Source organism: Melospiza georgiana, chromosome 10 (genome assembly GCF_028018845.1).
Source record: "Melospiza georgiana isolate bMelGeo1 chromosome 10, bMelGeo1.pri, whole genome shotgun sequence".
Classification (NCBI taxonomy): Eukaryota; Metazoa; Chordata; class Aves; order Passeriformes; family Passerellidae; genus Melospiza; species Melospiza georgiana.
The window spans coordinates 19475730-19489983 of NC_080439.1; the positions used below are offsets into that span (position 1 = coordinate 19475730).

A 14254-nucleotide genomic window follows, 5' to 3' on the forward strand; every position below is an offset into this window, starting at 1 on the left:
AGCAAAACATTTTGATCCTGTTGTGAATTTCTGCCTTTTGTTTTCCAAGGCTCTAAAGATAAGGCAAAGGGCAGTAGAGAAAAGCACTTTCAGGATTTCCAAGCTCTCTGGATTATAAAAAGCTGCAAAAAGCCTGCAGCAAAGTAGCTGAATGCCTCTAAGAATGCAGTTTTTAGTAAAGGCCACATTGGCTTCCATTAGCCTTTCACCAAGGTCTCTGGGACCCTATCAATATATTTTAAGGAGGAATAACTGTTGCTCTTACAACCCATAAATAGCAGCATATTTCATGCAGTAAGTCCACTGCTGTAGACATTGAGGATAGTAACATTTGTATAAAGGTTAAGCCTGTGAAAACTAGGAATTGAGTGTTTTACACTCAATGGAGTGTCACAGTCATTTCCAGCTGCATTTCCTATCATCATGGTCAGAAGTGCACCATAAAAAAGCTCAAAAGCTGTTTAACTTGGTTATGAAAAAAAGCAAATCTCAGATTTAAGGGTCTTGAATTTTAGACATTGCCTCATCTTTCTTTAATACGTGAACAATCAAATGAAAACACCCCAGTGAAATCCTGAGCACCCTCTATTCCCGTACAAACAGAAATCTATTTAATAAAACATTATTATATCACCCAGCTAAATCACTCCACAGCACAGGTTTATTTTGGTTTCTTCAAAGGCAAATATCCAGCACTGCAAAAGGCCAGGCCTGCTCCTGATGAAAGCACTGCCCTCCCCACAGTTCCATCCCATAGCTTAGCTCAAAGCCTGGACAAACACAGCCCACACAAGCCAAGTCCCCTAAGAGTCTGCTGCTGTTGTAATTACCCACTGGGGAGAGCACAAGTCTAAATGTTCACATTTTACACATTTTAAAGCCTTCATTTAAAATTGAGAAGCACTGATTCAGGAGCATTCAATGGAATTTGTGATGTGCCACGTCTGCTCACTGCAGTTATGTGGAGGGGCACAGGTAAAGAACCCTTCCCACTTGGTTCTTGGGATTGTATAAGGCATTGAAAACATTGCATTCAGGACAAAGAGCCGACTGCCATGCTGGGCTCTGTAACAGGCTGCCACCTGCCCAGCCCAGCTGCAGCTCCTCCTGTCCCAGCCTGCCCCCTCCACACCCACTGGCACTGCCCCAAAGCCCCTCAGGCACGGGAGGGCCCTCCCGAGGGATGGGCAGAGGTATGAGGTGTGCCCCTTGCCAGGGAACAGCAGGGGTACAAAGTGTGTCCCTTGCCAGGGAACAGCAGTGGTGCCAGCTGTGCCCCTTCCCAGGGAACAGCAGTGCTGCCAGCTGTGCCCCTTCCCAGGGAACAGCAGTGCTGCCAGCTGTGCCCCTTGCCAGGGATGAGCCACGGTACCAGGTGTGCCCAGGCACTGCAGTGAGTCAAGGTGCTGCTGGAGAAAGGACATGCACAGAACCCTTTTCACACCCTGAGGTGCTCACAGCATCACTCACAAAGCCAGGGCACTTCACACCCTGCACTCACTCCTGTGCTGAGCCCTCTGCTGAATCACAGCCACAGTTTACCAAGGGCTGTGGGCTCCCCAATGCCTTCATGGGCTCTGTCAGGAAACCCGTGCTAGGCCTCCAAAAAGTCCACTGATCCATGGACTCCCTTCAACACATCAGGGTAAGAGGTCTGCTGCTTTTCCTTTGCTCAGCCTCCCTCAACTTCAGACAAGCCTTGTGGCATTTCCTGAAATGACTGCTGTATAATATTTAGAGAAAGGAGAGGCCTTCAGGACAGCAAGTTTGATGAAGAATTAATATTGCTTCTCAAAAAGCACAGGACATCCCGAGGGCTCCTTCCTCCCTCTGTGTCACACACAGCAAGGACAGACTGGTCTTTTAGCAGCAAAGAACAGTTTGGGTTTATACCTAATTTGGGCAATAATTACATCTTGATTAAGTTATTTCTTAATTAGAGTAATAATGGATTACTCACTGTCTCCTCCCCTGTCACTCCAGGGTAGTTTCCTCCCACCACTGACTAAGCTGGTTTCTCTAATTCTTTAAGCCACCTTCAAGCAATGAAGTTTTTATGTCTGTAAGGTTATTTCTCCAAGGAAAAGGTCTCCTAGATTACCAACATAAATGGACTCTCTTTTTTTTTTTTTTTTGCTCAACCCTGTATTGCCAGCTGTGCCCAATAACAATTTTAGGTGTTTATGCAATGATTGCTGCAGTCTCTAATTCCTTTCCAGTTTGCCTGTATTCCTCTGGTACTATCACACACCAACACAATGCAAACATAAATCTGCCAGGCCAACACAAGGATTGCTGCCTCCTGCCTCTGCTGTCAGCACCTTTTACTGCTGCATCTGAGGAGGAAGTAATCAAACAATCAATATAAAACCCCAATATCCTCTTTCCTACCACACTAACCAACGTAGTTTCAGTAATTATTTACTAATTGCTTTATTATCACTGTCTGCAGAAACATGCTCAGCTTATTCAAGGGCTGGAGCAGCACAAATCCTTACAGACACAGAGCAGAAATTTCTCTCCTTCCCCACTGCCTTGCCCAAGGTAGGACATGCTCAGCTTGCAGCTTTACTTGAATGTGATCCCCTGAACATGATCCAGCATGCAAACCCAGGCAGGACAAAGCCTGAGAGAGGAGTATCCCTGTTCTCAGATCTGGGAACACAGCCTCAAGCTGAGCTTCAGTTGTGACTAAAACCTACTATTTATAAGCAGAATGAAAAGCCCAAAAGCATCAAGAAACTTTCCTACTTGGCTCTTTCCAGACTGCAACTTCATTCCAGTTTGACTCTAGAGCAGCCCCCAGCTCAGAACCACTGCAGAAATTCTGTAACTAGGATTGCTGCCATGAAACCAGCCCAGCCCTGGGACACAGGACTGGCTCCACAACACAAACTGTGAATGAATAGTGCTTCTTGTGTGACTGCAGAATAATGCTTTATGTCTGTCCTATCTCTGCAAGATGACATGAATTACTTTCCAAAGGAAAAAATTATTGCAGATACTAATTATATAAAAGGTTATTCCACAAGACACACAAGAAATTCTATTCATGCAAAGATTATGCAGAAGTTAAAGAATTCAACAATGACAAGCTGTTCAGATTGGGACTGTCAGCCAGCACTTGCAAACTGAAGTCTAGAAAGCTACAGGACAGGGCTCTAATGCCTCTCAAAGTCTCTAACTCACCAAAACCCTTATCTGCAGCACTGGCAACAGGAGCTAGAAGCCACCATAACACAGTATTGATTCAGCCAGCCTTCCTGCACCAGGACATGGCCTGAGCATCACTGTGGAACTGCTTGTTTCCAGTGGAAGGTGTGGTAGGACCAACCCTCCAGTTTGGTATTCTTGCAAAAGAAAACAAAGACAGAACAACTGCTTTGTCATTTGGACAGTCACCAGTACAGCCTCAGGTGTATCACCATGCCTGTGTAATCAGGTGTCAGGTCTTACCCCCTTAGAAGGGCTTGTACCAAAAAGCAGCATTTAACTGTATCCTCTTATTTAGAAATGATTGGGTTTTGTTTAGAACTTACTGAGCAAAGCAGATTTGGGAGCAAGCTATATGGACTATAGAAGAAAAAAAGCAGACAAACAACAAAGTAATGTTTCTTTCCAAGAAATTTTTGTAACAAATCCAGTTCTGATGAATTAAGTGGAAATTTTACAACCAGACACTTAATAAATTATTTTGGATCACAAAGGAACTGATTAACAACTCGCCATCACTTGCACAACTTTTTGCTTCTCAAAAAAGAACAGGGAATTAAAATGAGTAACTTTTCTTGCTATGCTGAAGAAGATCAGAAGAAAAAAAATCTGAGTTGTTCCTTTGTGCTGTATTTCTTATATATTTACTGTTTATAATATTTTGATGTGCTTAGTGGCAACAGAACTATTTTGTAGTAGGACTTGGGTGGGAAGTGCAGTTTTTCAGCCCTCAGGACCAGCAGAAATTTGATGCACATGCACACATTTCAGGGACAGGAAAAGAAACCACTCACAACTGCACCTGCACAGTTTGGGGATTACAGGGGCTTACACCACTGACACTGGCCCTGCAACCTGAACCTTTAGAATCTTTATTTCTGAAAGGTTTTAGCTCCAAGCTATTTCATGTTTTAGAAACTGCAACAAACTGTGATGGCTACAAATCCCAGCTTGCCTCATAACCCTGGTTAGAGGACCTGACCTACTCAAATAAGCACTTCTATTTGAACCAGAGGACACTTCCTCACATTCTCACAAGTGCTTCAGTATTTAATTATACACATTCTAGAAAAAAGGTCATCATTTCCCATTGAAGTATGTTCAACATCAAGTTCCACAAACAGCTATCCCACTTTCTTATGCTAAATTAAAAGAGCTTTCAGGAAGACAAATTTCCTTGCCAAGTACTAACACAGTACAATCAAATCACCTCTCAGCATTTTCCAGGAGTGCCAGAGAGTCTGAGAGATATCCTCAGTCATTGCTATAAATCTTTGTCTGAGTTCTGTCTGTAACTTGCCATTGTTCTCACAAAACCATGGCAGAGGTGGGATTCATCTCACCTACACAGCCATGAAGTGTTTGGTGCTGTCTGTAGGCATTGCAGATAGGGAGGCACCTCAAAAACAAAGATCACCCCACTGAGTTTAACAATCTAGTTTTGAGATGAGTTGCAATAGATGAATCCCATCCTTCAGGATTACACAAGAACACAGGAAAAACTACTTCTGTCTCCAACAGAGGTTAAATGGCAATGCTCAAGGGGCAGTATTAGACATACTGTATTTCCTAGGAGTATTCTCCTGGCCTTCAACTCTCCCAGTTCATGAGAACTCTGAAGCTGGATGTGGTCTGTGTGTCCTTACTAACCTTTGAAGGATTTCTCTCCTATTTCTTCCATGAGCACCCCTGAATTCAACAAAAATTTTTTGCATCTTGAGCATCTTTTGACAAGACATGCTACCATCCACCACCCCTTTCCACCTTGTCACTCACCAGCTTCAGTATGCCAAGATCTTTTACTGAGACACTGCACAAACACTACATCTCCATGCACACTGTCCACAGCACTCCCAAATTTACAGAACTCCCTGTCACCCCTCTGCCTTCTCTTTCCCTTCTCTCTGCTTACTCAGTTCTCCCAGTGCAGAAGCCACTTTGCACCTCTAAGCATTCCCACTGCCCCTCTCATAAGCTTTTCTGGTTCAGTTACACACTTTAGGACACAGGAACCCAGAGTGGACAGAGCATTCAGGAAAGATGAGAACCACAGGCAGAAATTAATTTCTGAGCTGCCTTTCAAAAAATCAGCATTATCCCTCTCTAGTGTTTTCCCCTTTCCAGCCTCACTGCTCTCAGATAATGTATTCCCAAGTGTCTGCTCTCATAACCACCTGGGTTAGCTCACTCTGTCCTTCTTCCTACTTGTCTTCCAAGAGGAAATAAAGATACTATTGTCCTTTGTAAAATGCTCAGAGATCTACTGAGAGAACACTCTATTCAAGAGGAAGGTGTTCACTTTTAGAGATCAATATTTTCATGTAGCCTCAGAAAAAAAGGTTCAGAGATGGGCAGCAATAATGACCCAGTGGTCTTGAACAGCTATTCTGTGAGGAATGATGGAGCAGGACCAGGGACTTCAGGCTGGAAGAGAGGTGACTTCAGAGAAACAGAAATCTCCAAAGTCATGAACAGCATGGAAAGGGCAGAGAGGGTCTGACTGCTCACCCACTCCTCAGCACAAGAACCATCTGGTCAGTGCCCCAGGGTAAAAGCAGGGTAAAACAAGCACACACATGCAGCAAACCTGGGAAATGTCTCCTCAAAGGATGCCACGGACCCAGAAAGGTTCTGGGGAGCCAAGGGTCAGGGTTTTATACCTCCTCTGTCAAAAGCCACCACCTTTTTCATGGGTGCCACTTGACACCCTTTAATTGTTGCTATGCTGAGGTGGTAAAATAAACAAGCATATACCCATGGCTGCAGATTTCTGTCCTAATCCCTCCTCTTATCCTTCCTACTTCCAAACATGCATTTTTCAGGCTAAGTTCCAGTTTATTTGGTTACTCTTTTTACAAAAGCTCTTCAGTCATGTGTTTTTCTGTAATATTAACTACAACTCTTTGGAGAGGGGAGAATGTCTGTCCCTAACTTTGGGAGAGTATGTTATTCATTACACAAAAACACTATGGATTTACACCATGGCATGCTGGTTTGCTCCCTCTTCTTCTCCTAGAGATGTCATTTCTATTTGCCTTTTTTTTTGTTTTTGACTGCTGCTGAGCAAGTTTCACAGAGCCTTATCTGCATTACTTAAAAGATCTCTTTCTTGAATGGCACAGATTCTCATGAGCTCATCCCTGCACAGGCACAAGGAGTTGTTTATCCCTTGTGCACATTAGTTTATATCTGCTGGTATCAAGTACCTCCAACCAAGTACTGTGAGAACCTTCTGCAACTGCAGCCAGCTTTTGTTTCTGCTACCCCACTCCTGTGATTTCCAGCAGACACTGTCACTTCATTACTCAGCCTCTCTTCCAGGCCATTTATAACTTGGTTCAACAACACAAGCCTTACCCTGGATCCCCCAGGAGTGAAGGGTGATCACTCTTCCCTAGAAAAGCTGACAGTCCCTCCTAGGCTTGAAGCAGGTATTCATTACTGAGAAAGCTACACTGCTGCTCCATGGCAGTTCATTTCCCTTAAGGAGCATTAACAAAGTCCTTTGTTAATCTCCCTCTGAAACCCCAGACACAGCAGATTATTTGCTTGTTTGTCTCTCATGCCTTCTTGTCCAAGAGCTCCAGACCATCAAACTTTACCAGCTGTATGTGGACTCCAGCATTCCTGCAGTGACCCATGGAGGTCACTGCAATGGGAACACTTATCAAGGCAGGCTTCCAAGCAGACATGACCTTGAGCCTCACTGTCCGTGGCAGGACCATTAACACTGCTCTGCAGTCACTGTGCATTCTGAGAAGTCAGTTTTTACTCTGAGAAATCTGTTTTGCTAGATTTATCCTAAAGAAAAATAATCCCCCAACACTAAGTTAAATACAATCTCTCCACGTTTACAGCAGCACGTTTACAGTAAGGCAAGCCCACCACTCAAAAATATCTGAGCTAGTATCAATAATAATAGTATTCACTGATTTTTAAAAATAAACCTGGCAGTAGACCATAATCTATTGTTTTAAAATACTGACTTGCAGTCAGTGAATGCAGTATTACTCAGTGTAACTCCTCCAGGTTAAGTGACAGGGTTATCTGATAGTCCAGGGCCTCCATCCCCTTCACAAACAGCAGCACAGAGTCCCTGGACACACCAGAAGCTGTGGGGGAGCCCCAGTGCACAGGCTGTGCACAGCTTGTGCTGGGGGTGTCAGCTGGCAAGGAGAGGAGTTAACAGCACCAGCAAAGATGTCACCCTTTTCAGCTTTTCTGAAATACCTCTCTTCAACTTTCCGTTTGCACAGTCTTGGAACTGAAAGTGACCAGACAGGAATTTGTGCCCCATGAGACTGGTTTCCAGTTAGATGAGACAGCAAGAGAGTAAAAGCTCACACGGTTTTTCCACGTAACGCCAGCCTGTTACACAGAAATACTCTGCCAACTAATTCTTGTTCCAGCCCCATGTCTGTGTAGAGCCACCAATCTTGCTCACTTAGCAGGACCCAAATGCACTCACAAACATGCTGAAGTTTAGCAAGGCACAAATAAAAAGAAAAATCAAAGCCTGAGCTCTGACACACTGACAGAAAATAAGGTGACCAACCAGTAACACACTGGAGGTGAACAAGCTTCAAAAGCACATAATTAGCAAGGCTCAGGGCAGAGGTCAGAAAGCCTGCTTGATTAAGTAATGTGTCTCCTGGTGCTTATAACCGTATATGGAAAGAGATAATTTCATATTAGCAAGATAAATTTATTGTTCCTGGAATGTTAATTCAGTATTAAGAGTATCTATTAACTTTACACAAATTGAAGTGATTTTATTTAAGTGTTAAAATAACAAAGGAAGATTCATATCCAAGACAGCATTCCCTTGGTCATTAACTTCTGCTGACTCTGAGGTTACAATTTACAGATTCCCTGAAACCATTTTTGGAAACTTACTTGGAACTTAAATTTCTCCTGTAGCAGAGTAGCCATCTGCTAATGGTCTGCAGAATAAATACACTTTTAATTTAATAACAAGTAAAACAAAACAATTGCTTTCATTTACTGCTCATCTATTCAGAGCTCATGCATTTCTCATTGCTTGACATATCCATCTTCTTCAGGTCTTACATGTATCACATTGGAGTCACTTAAACCCTCAGGCATTCACAATTTTGGGTAAAATTCTCTTTGTCTGAGGTGATGGCCCATTTCTGCAGGGCAGCCTCAGTTCCCAGCTGGAGTACTGCTGTAGCTATTCCATGGGTCAGGAACAAGCACAGTGACACAGAAAAGCTGCAGCTCTGCTGCATTCCCCCCCTCTCCTGCGAGGCACAGCCCCAGGAGCTGCCATTCCCAGCAGCCATCCCTTCCACAAGCCCGTTCCTGCCGGCCTCCATCTCACACTGGGAACAGCAGCAGCTGTCGAAATGCAACAAATTACACCAAAAGGTGCAGCGTGTCCTGGCATTCAACAAGTCTGGCACTGCTAAGATCCGTGTGCCTTCCATAAGCCACCCCAGAGGCACAGAGCACTGTGCTCAAAGCAATGCACAGTTTAAGGGATTATAACTTGTCTGTAGCCCATCCTCTACCAAGGAAAACTAAAGGTGTTTTAGCCTGACATCCCAGTAAGAGTGAGGAAATAATTTCTCCTGTGTCTTTATTAACCCAGGGAGATTTACAAAACAACAATGAAGCAAAGAGAATTTCCATTAACTTCTCTCTTTGTCCTGTGTACTTAAATAGAAGCAGATTAAAAAGAAAAGCAATACAAACAGAAAAAAAAAAAAAAAACAAACTGAAAACCTGATAAATGCAAAGGTTACCTCACTTTAAGTCGACAGCCGTGTTCGCATTTGTGAAGCTGCATATTCATTAAAATGAAGTCATTTTTAACTAGCTTGTGTTTTATATGTATGACCTCAGGTACTGCCTCCTGCACCCTACCCGCACACTATTCTGCAGTCAGAATTACTCATTTCTCCATCAGCAGAGTATTTGCATGCTAATCAAACAGTGATTAATTGTTAACACGGTTAATTACTAACATATTTTTCGATAATATTTTTCAGTATTATCCTCATTTTACTCTGCAAAGAGTAAAATCTGTTTCTGGTGCTCAAGCCCTGATTTTCCAAAGTATGTGACATTGGGGAGTGTTTCACGTGGCCAAAGCAAAGCACCTGCTTAGTCACAACTGCCCTGGCAGTTCTAGCTCAGAAATTCCACTAACTAGACCCAGGGACATAAGCAGCAGAGGAAATACAGCAGTGAATTCTGCTGGAAGAATCTTGTTCCATAACACACATGAAAACAGGTCTCTATGACAGCACTCAGCTAGGTTAATTATGGATGAGAAAATTCCCCTCCTCCCGTAGTTCTACTTTGCTGTCCCATTTCTGACAGAATTGGAGCACAGGATCTAAGCTCTAACTAAACCTACAGGAGAAAGCCTGGTCTTAGGGAAAGAAGAACATGCAGTCACTTAAATCAAATCAGTATTGGAAAACATTTACACAATGAGGGCAAAGCAGGCTGTGTCCTGCACCAGGACATGCCAAGTTCAGAGTTACTTCAAGGCAGGTTTTCTGTGTAATTCAAGGGCAGAGAAGTCCTCTATGGAGAACAGTCCTTGCTAAAAACAAAAAACCACCAGCCAACACTCACCCCACCCATGAAAAAAAAGGGAAAACAAATTCCACCATGCAGCATCATATTTATGCCTCCAGGGCTGGCAGCAATGAGTGTCAGACCGCAGGGCTCCACCACAGAGTTTTGTGAACTGCCTGAGCCACATTATTCATCACCTGCTCCACAGGTTGCAGCTGAAGGAAATGAAATAGATGCTTTACCAGAAAATCTCTGCAGTGTTTGGCAGTCACATATCAGTCAGCTGTAATTTGAGGAGCTTTGCCCACAGCTACCTTTAACATTACACCTCTGTGTAAATTACAACTACAAAATAATATGATGCGACAGTGGTTGCAAGGTCTAGGTAATGGAAACGGGCCGTGTGCCAGCAGGGAACTTTGACTTTCCTCCTTCATTTTCAGGCAAATATAAATCAGCTGCAACTGATACACAGTATTACCCCTTTCAGATATATAAATACTGGGAAAAAACCCAAACAACCCACCACTGTCTCATGCTTCAGTTTTTCAGAATCCAGCAGACATTAAACACATAATTTTACATAACAAAGTCTAACAGTACTGACAATCTCCTCAAAGTTCTCACTAACATAACCTCCCCCTACACAACCTGAGAGAGCAGACCTGCCAAGCTTGAGAGATTGACAAGAAAAAAACAAGAGAGAAGGTGACTTAAAGAAATGGTTATTCAGTTTTTGGAAGAGTTATTTCCTGAAGCAGGCATCACGTCATGAGCTAAAGCCATGAGACCACCACCAAGAAAAAAGTGCCCTGCCTTGCAGGCAGCACTTCAGCAGCAAACAGCCTGGGGGACCACCTGCCTCTGAATCCCTCCCCAGCACACATTTCTGCAAAGATGGGAGCATAAAGCAGCACACCTCCCAGCGTTTCCCTCTTCAGCAGGAAAAAGAGAGTTAATATAATTAGTCCCAGGCTTAAAAATATTTACATTACTTGAGACCAACGCAGTCTGATGACCTGCAGAGAGAACTACTCCGGCAGGAACACCTCCTTCATAAATCATTCCACTCGTTATTCAAACTCAGTTTCACAAGTTTATGCCCAACCTAATCTCGAATTCATCTGCCCGTGAACCAAGAAGTCTGGTAGCCAAAGCCGTTCCCTTTCTCGCTCATGAAGAAATACATCGGGGAAAAAAAACCTGAATCCTGCTTTCACGACCACGTATTCATTCACAGCGGCAGTGAAGTTAATGGAAGGTCCAGCTACCCAGGGTACCGGGGCAAGTGGTCACAGAAAAAGAACAGCTTGGGTACTCCTTACCGGAGTTAACCTCCGGCTCTCAACAGCCAACACCTCCGGGCTGGGGACACGCTGTGCTCAGAACCTGCTACGCCGAAGCCCCTGGGGACAACTCTCCGGGGACAGCGCACAGCCCCGACCCGGGACACCACGGAGCCCCGGAGCTTCAATGCGTGAGGGGCGAGCATCGCCTCCCGCAAACGCCCGGCACTGCCGGCCCCCACCGCCCTCAGCACACCCCGCCCGACCCTCCGGGACCGAGCCAGCGCCCACAGCGGGACCCCCGCGCCGGCTCCTCATCCACAGACACAGTCCGGGCCCCCGCCGCCGGGCCCCGCGGGACCGACCCACTGCCCCAGACACGGCGAGCCCCGGCCCCGGGCCCCGCCGCCCTCTTGCCCACACGTACCCGCCGGGGCAGCGCCCCGTCCCGTCCCATGGCCAGCGCCGCTCCCGCCGCCGGGCGCGCTCCGCCGCCCGCCCCGGCCGCCCCTTCCGCACGGCCGGGCCCGCCCAGCGCCGCGGGCCGGGGGGGCGGGGGGCGGAGGCGGGTCCCGCCTCAGAGAGCCCCCGGGCCGCCTCACGGCCCGTCCGCGCCTCGGCCCCGCCTGCCGCTCTCCGGTCACCGCGGACGGCGGGTTTTGTTTTTCCCTCAGGAACGCCACCAACGCCCTTATAGAATCACGGTATCGGCAAGGTTGGAAGAGACCTCCAAGATCATCCAGTCCGACCATGCACTGCCACTGTAACCCCTAAACCACATCAGCCAGCGCCACATCCAGACGCCTCTTGTACACCTCCACGGACCACGACTCCATCACCTACCTGGCAACCTAGTCCAATGCCTGGCCGCTCAAACAGTGAAAATTCTCTTCTAGTAGCTAATCTGAATCTCCCTTGTCTTGCCTTAGGGCCATTTCCTCCTGTCGTCTCACGGCAGGCACGGCAGAGAGCGGCCCCACCTCACTCACTATAGCCTCCTGTCAGCCACTTTTGCAGAGCGATGAGTTCCCTCCTGAGCCTTCTCAAAGCTAAACAAACCCAGCTCCCTCAGGTGTTCCTCATGGGCCATGTTTTCTAGACCCTTCCCGAGCCATGTTGCCCTTCTCTGGATATGCTACAGCTCCTCAATATCCCTTTACAGGTGAAGGGCCCAGAACTGAATGCAGTGCTGCCTCACCAATGCTGAGTACAGGGGAGGAATGACTTCCCTGGTCCTACTGGCTCTTGATACAGGTCAGGATGCCACCGGCCTTCTTGGCCACACTGCTGGCTCATATCCAGCCACCAAGAGTCCCTCCCTGCCGAGCAGCTCTCAAGCCACCCCTGTCCCAGGCTGGAGCTGCAGGAGGTTGCTGTGATGATTCCAAGCGCAGGATGTGGCACTTGACCTTACTGAACCTCATGCTGCTGTCCTCAGCCCTTTGATCTAGTCTGTCCAGGTCTCTCTGCAGAGCCTTTCTGCCCTTGAGCAACACTCTCAAGCAGCCTGGTGTCATCTGCAAATTTACTGAGGGTTGCTTCGTCTCTTTCTCCAGGCAGTTTCCAGCCCTCATTGGCTGGAGACCATCAGTAGTGCCCTCCAGCAAAGCAGCATCCTCAGGCAAAAGATACAAATTAGGAGGGAAAGAGCCCTGTTGGTGCAGCTGGAGCAGGGAGGCAGCTGCAGTGCCTCAGCCAGGAACAGGCCCTGCATTGGCAGCTGTGTTGCTGCACTGCAGATCATGTTGCAATCACCAGACATGATCTAGGGGAGGAGATGCCCAAAGACACCTGGGCACAGCTGCAGGTAAGCCATGTGATATTCAGGCCAGCCTTTTCCTAAGGGAGCTCTGGTCTTGTCTGGTTGCAGCAGCCCCTCCCTTCAGCTGCACACACACACCAATGTGCCACCGCACGTGCTCTCACAGCTTACAGCAGCAGCTCAAAATCTCAGCTGGAACACATCAGATTTGTCTTTTGCACTCCAGTGTATTTTTCCCTCTTTCACAAACACTGTCTCCCAGCACTTCTCCTTGTACCTCCCTTCTCAGCCATGCTGTCACTCCCCAAAAGTCAGACAGATACCTCCTTTTTGTTGTTCCTCTTCATTTTAGTAATATGGAAATCATGCTAGAAACCTGTTAGTATACTCTTAAAACACAAGGAAGCATTTGACAGAAAAATCTTCAAAAGCTCTTCTCATTCCATTCTCAGAGATGAGGGAAGCAACTCTTGTCATCCACAGCCCCTTCAGATGCCTTTTATTCTTCATTTCTCTGCAGAGAAAAACTGCTTTCATGGTACTAAACTACCATAGCCAGCTCAGGAAAAAAAACCCATTATTTATTGCTCAGTGCAGGCAGGCAAGACCCAAAAGGGCAACCCAAGCAATCTACTGACCTGAGCTTGCTTGTTGGGACTTTTCCCTCCTTGGCCCCACAGTTCCCTGGCCATTCATGCAGGACAGGATGTGCACTCAGTCCTCTGCTGCAGGACTGGACATTCAGGCATGAGACACATGCACAGGCTACTGGGGCAAGAGACTATGACTGCAAAACCCAATCCAAGGCCAAACATGGGTCATTCATGCACTGGAAGAGATCTGTGCTTCAGTCACATGGGTTTTGAAACAGTCTTGAAGGACTGAACAAAATTACAATAACATAGTTAACCATTACCTTGCTGCCACTTACCCCGTAAACAGCAGCATGGCTGATTCCTTTTGTGCTCTGGAAAGGTCAGAGCAGCTTTGCTCAGTGAACACTGAGTTTAGTTACGGATATTGAGATGCATCATGAGTTGTGTACAAGTACTAAAATACTGTGACATAAAAGAAGCCAAACTTTATAGACGCTATTATGCACCAGTTAACTTGGGATAAGTGGCACATAGAGTATAAGAAATGAGCCTGAGCCAACAAATTCAAGAAATACAATTAGAGTATCAGCTTACCTTGCCTGTTGGGGATGAATTTGGGTGGGCAGGCATCTCAGGAATCCCCTTGAGATGGTGTACTCTGCGTAAGGTGGTGTCTTCCAGAGAGTCCTGGACCTTTCCTGTCTCTCACCCCCTTCCTTTCAGGAAGTCTGAGAGATGGCAGAGAGATTATTGTTCTCCCCCAGAGAGTTGGAAAGCTTTCCCAGGAGAGGTGCTCGACCAATGAGCTCTTGCACTACTCCAGGTAGGTCTAAGCAAAGTTAGTG

At 46.2% G+C, this 14254-nt stretch overlaps 1 protein-coding gene across 2 annotated transcripts in view; it reads right to left on the reverse strand.

The window, feature by feature from the left end:
* The window catches only part of PPP2R3A (protein phosphatase 2 regulatory subunit B''alpha), a 54527-nt gene extending 40461 nt beyond the window's left edge, over positions 1-14066 (reverse strand). Inside the window, exon 1 of one of the 2 annotated variants that reach the window (XM_058031401.1) lies at positions 14004-14066. The gene's annotated coding sequence lies outside the window, so the exon portion shown is untranslated. Of the gene's footprint in view, positions 1-11478; positions 11556-14003 lie in introns of those variants that run through there. The other variant, XM_058031400.1, reaches the window with a different exon arrangement.
* Positions 14067-14254: the final 188 nt, after the last annotated feature.